Source organism: Canis lupus, chromosome 17 (assembly GCF_048164855.1).
Source record: "Canis lupus baileyi chromosome 17, mCanLup2.hap1, whole genome shotgun sequence".
NCBI lineage: Eukaryota > Metazoa > Chordata > Mammalia > Carnivora > Canidae > Canis > Canis lupus.
Genome location: NC_132854.1, coordinates 19,086,525 through 19,092,081, shown reverse-complemented (window position 1 = coordinate 19,092,081; position 5,557 = coordinate 19,086,525).

The window sequence follows — 5,557 nt, the reverse complement described above, 5'->3', positions numbered from 1 at the left end:
AACAACCTGGATGAAACTGGTGGACATTGTGCTAAGTGAAATAAGCCAGATGCAGATAGACAAATACTGTATGATCTCACTTATACATGGAATGTAAAAATGTCGAACTCAGAACCAGAGAGTAGAATGAATGGTGGTTACCAGAGACTGGGGGCTTGAGGAAATGGGAGGAAATGTAGGTCAAATGGTACAGACTTTCAATTATAAGGTGAATAAGTTCTGGGGATCTAATGTACAGCGTATAATGATTATAGTTAATACTGGATTGTAAAATTGAAATTGCTAAGAGAGTAGATCTTAAATGATTTCACTATACCCACAAAATGTGGTAACTGTGTGAGAGGATGGATGTGTTAACTTGATTATAGTCATTTCACAGTGTCTATGTATATTTAATCATCACACAAATATATACATTTATTTGTCAAGTATACTTTAATAAAGCTGGGATTTTTTTTTCAAGTCCTAATCCATTCTCTGATTCACACTCACTTCCCATATTGTTTAGTGATGTTGAATTTACAAAAGGATTTTTATCTGGTCCCCTTTGGTGGTTCTATCCAATTAGATTTCTATTTTTTTACTATATTGACTTGCTTTTAATGTTTTAATTAATGAGAAATGTTTTTGTTTATTTCTTATATTTTACTTTTAAATGAGGAACAAGGAGCAAAATGACAGGTTAAATGTGATGAACAGCTTTCAGTTCATACAAATTAATCATTTTATGCCTAAAGGTTATTTTTTTTTTCTTTCACCAAGCCCTCAGTTAGCAATCTATATTATGGGGAAAATGTTATGTTGAAAATATCTAAATGAAAAAAGAAAATATCTAAATGCCTTCTTTCAGAAAGATACCCAAGTAACTCTTTCTGGGGGAGAGTTTATCCAAACCTCTGACAAATTTTTCATTCAGTATCTAACTCCCCACTCTGCCATTAACCATGGCTATAGCATTTATGGTGTTAACTCTATGTTTATTTACTTATTTACTTACATACAATTGAAGCTAATAGTAGCACAGTCTCCTTATTAAGCTTTAAATGTGGATTGTAGATGGTTTATTTGCTGTTATCTTTGATACACATGGTTTTTCAGAAAAGGTGTAGGGGACACAGATTTAAATAGCCACCATTATCCTACAGGAAACTGCATGTTCTTAAAAACATGATAAAATTCTGTGTCCTGAGTTTTAACTCTGAACCGAGTGAGGAATACTTTATTCCAACTTGCTTTATAAACTTACAATATTCAAATATAGTAACATTAAACCAAAATATTTGTTCCAAAAGTACTGTGAGCTACCTGTTGCTGACTTTCTGTGATGGTCGTGATACACCATTACTATAGAATAGATGTTTATAATTAAGATCAATTGCTACATAATGTAATGAGTAGCCTTAGAATAAAATAGCCATTCTTAGTTCCCATCTAGAAATCTTATTTCTCATACCTCCTAAAGGTGAGAATTTATCTCAACCAAGATAGAAATTGCAAATAATATATTATTCCAAATGCTTTAAAATGCAATTCTTAATTTGTTTTTCTTCAATATCTTTTCCTTCTCCCCCTACCCCCATCTTCCTTTTAATATTCCTTTATTCTAAATATCTATCCTAATTCTCCAAAAGACCCTTACCTCTTCCCTCCCAACCATTATATCTCTCTAGTCAGACAAAAGAAATCCCCGTTGGGGAACTATTCATTTCCATGGGGTTTAATCACATTTTTTTTTTAATTTGGAAGTTGTGCTCAGTCATAAAGAGATTAATAAGACCTGTTATATTAGGAATTTATGGCTACAATCATGTAAGCCATATATTTGGAAGCATTAACATGACTGTAAAAAGCAGATTACAGCCTCTCTACCCATCATCTATAAGGAAATAATTTCTATTACACAAACATTCCCACTAAGAAATTTATATTCTAAAGATACTTAGTCACATTTCTGTTAGATGTTTGAATATTCCTTTATATTTTCTGTTTTTGACTAATGCTATTAGAGAAAGATACCTTGAACCTGCTTACCTCATTTTAGATGGTGCTAAACAGAGTTAATGCCACTTGGTTACACACCTAAGATCTATACTTACTGAGGAGTAATAGATCCAGCCACATTTCAGCATTACAAAAGACAGAGAGTTCCCTGTCTGGGAGAACCTCCAGTTCTTCTTTCTGCTTGTATTCATCGAGCTGATCTTCTCTTTGCTGTAGCTGATCTAGTGTCTCCTTTTCCGCTTCTTCGGTTGCTCAATTTCTTTCTCCAAAATGTTGGCTATGTAGTAACAATTGCAACCCAAATACTTCCAAGTCCTGTTCTTCAGAATTATTTTCCCTCTGGTCTATTTGGGGAAAGTGAAGCTGTTTCATGTCAATTACTGGGTCATTTCCTCTTGGCACTTATTTCCTTATCACATCTGAAACCTCTACTCTCTTGGTTGGCAATCACCCCACCCATTCATGCCCAGAAAGTCATTAAATCAAGGGAACATATACCATTCTTTACTGGAGGTTTCAAACAAGCCACTTAAAATTAAATATTCCACGCTTCAAATCCCTCAACCATTCTCATCTCTAGAGAAAATTTACCCTTCTTGGGCAACTTTCTACCATATTTCAAGGCCGCATCTGCTGCTCACTTCTTCTGGCAGCTCCCACCATTCAATTTCTCTTCATTTTATTTGCAGACAATCTGCTGTTTTGCTGTCTTCTTCCAAATCATCTAAGCATTAGCTCCAAGGTCAGACTATTGAATATTTTCTTAAACAAAAGTCTCCAGAGAAGAATTATGCCACTTTCTTAGGGACAAAAACAGCTCTGTTACTTATAATTTTAACTAGCATATTTTTTCCTCTCTGTTACTTCGTTTTATTCAAAACAGCTAATGTAGTCCTTTATGTCAGGGTCATAATAACCAAAGATAGTGCATGAATACCCACAAGCTTTAGAAGTCCTGATGCAAGAAAAAAGATTTATAACAGCCTAACTCGAGGTCATAGAAGATACAACAGTGATGAAAGAATTAGAATACTCATTTTCTGTTTTGGTATAAGCCAGTTCAGAGATTTAAAAAAGGAAACACTTCCTTTTTCTATTTCCAAGTTGGAGCAGTGCAGAAACTTTATGCTGACTGTGACTAAGTCATTAATTGAACAGTACGCTAAATAAATTAAATAAGCAAGTGCCTTGTAAAAGTACAAGGCAATCGTGGTTATGATTAGGGAAGCTGAGGTGCAGAACACCCAGAGAGAAAGCTGACGGAAGTATTAAAGACTCCATATGTGGCCCACCTGGCTGGGAAAGAAATCTGGAGAAGTAGTCAAGTGAATAAATCAGAAAAGTAGATCAAAAACAATGTTTGAGAGTGAGATAAATGTAAGTGAATTAGAAGAGAAAACCTTTTCTATAAGATGACCAAAATTCTGAGTGACCTAAAATGTGAGAGAGCAACAGCTAAGGAAAAATAGCTATATGGATCAGGAGTCTGAATATCTCCTCAATATAATTAGTCTGTTTATAAGTCACTTTTAAGTATAGCAGTCAGTATCAGTATGGATCCTTGGTAGCAAGAGACATCAACCCAAATTTAAGCAACAACAACAACAAGAAAAAAAAAAAAAAAGGAAAGAAAGACATTACCTAAAGGATATCCAGCATTTCAAAGACTTGAGAGGGTGGTTGTGGGAGGGGGCAGCTGAAGAATGAGTCTCCGAAATGGACAGCATCTTAGAAAGGAAAGTAGCTCAAGTCCCACCACTAAACATCCTGATAAGGATAATGTCTTGTTAACAGCAATTCCAGTAGGCACCCAAGATTAACTCCTCTAATGCTTCCATTGCTACTGTAGAAGATTTCTCACCAGTTGCTTTTCCTCTTAAGTTTCAACAGTTCAAAGCCCCAGGCACAAGCATTTCTTTACTGACTGAGCCAGTGTCACATGATTACTTATAGGGAGAGGAGAGAGAGTAATTTACCAGGTCTCCTAACCTCAGCTCACAGACTTGGGCAGAGGGGATTTCCTCAAAGACAAGTCTCTTCTCTACCTTCCCACCGAATAAGACATCAAATGACCTCCACAAATATTGAAAGTGCTATCAATTTTAATTTAGTTGGATTAATAAATGGAAGTAGCTAGAATTCCATTTTTCTGATCTGTCCCTCACAGAAAAAAAAAAAAAAAAAAAAAAAGGAAGGAGTGAGGAGCTGGAAGCCTCAGGGGCAGGGGCAGGGGAGCAATAATGTGTAGAGGCAAAACATGAAGACTGCTAAGTCCAGGATTTAAATCCCCTTATAACATTTACTATCTCTGAACTTGGGTAAATTTGTTACATACAACTTCATATTGGTGGTAGTTAAAATGGAAATGAGAATGCTATTCATCTCAAAGTTATTCTGAGGATGAAATTTTAAAACACATACTACTTGCTTACTGTGTTACCTGGAACATGAGCAAATGCTCATAAAATGCGAGCAACCCTCCATAAAATGCGAGACTGTACCTCCGTGGCCCTCCCTCCCACAGTGGTGCCAACACATGTGTTGCAAGCACAGCCACTTTAAACAAATTCTTGTTATTTTGATTTCTCATCCTCCCAATGCTGAGGAGAGCCCTAATGTAAGCCTGCTGCATCCAGTGATTTTGACTGCTTTTCTGAATTGTCTCCTCATTCTCCATTATCTTGAGCCTCAGTCTCAGGCTGCTACCCTGTAAATAAAAAGAATTCTGCATTTTTCTGTATCCTTGAGCTCCATATTGATTTTAAAAAGAAAAGTACCCCCATAGCCCTTTCTATGAGTAGAGCCCTACTTTTATCTTGCTAGCCTCCTCTCCACCAATCTTTAGTTCTTTTGTAACTGGATATCACAACCATGAACATGAGCTTGGAACCCAGGTGATCTTGACTTTGAATCAAGCTCTATCATTCATAAATTGTGTAATCCTAGACAAGTTACTTATATTCTCTGGGCTTCATTGGTATTACCTGTATAATGAGGGTGGTAATGAATATGGCACATAAAAAATGCCTCTGAATATTAATTATCTCAGTGACTATTCTTAACTAAGAGTATATAGAAGTTTTTAGCAGGTTACTGTAATAGAAAAGGCTCTACACCTGGCTCTGATTGTTTCAGGAGAGGTTGCAGTAAGAAAGTAAGGGAAGATATGACAGAGACTGTAAGAAACTAAGATCACTCCATTTAGGAACTTCATAAAATCATTGTAAGACCAATGAGAAGAGAGCTTTCCTGCCATCACTTCAGCCAGGACTTGGGGTCATAATGGAAGGTGCAACCACAAAGTGGCAATAAACAGGATATTACTGTATTGAATCCCATCACAGAATTGTGGTTCTATCACAAGATTGCAGGATTGCAATCTTTGTGAATGGTTTTATCCAAAGAGCTGGTCCCAACCCTGGCAGCACAATGGAATCATTTGCAAGGCTTTTCAAAAACACCAATCTTCAGACCTCACCCCCAAAAGTCTATTGTTTAATAAGATGAAAGCGGGGTGGGGTGGGGTGGGGGACATAATCTAAAATATAATTTTGTT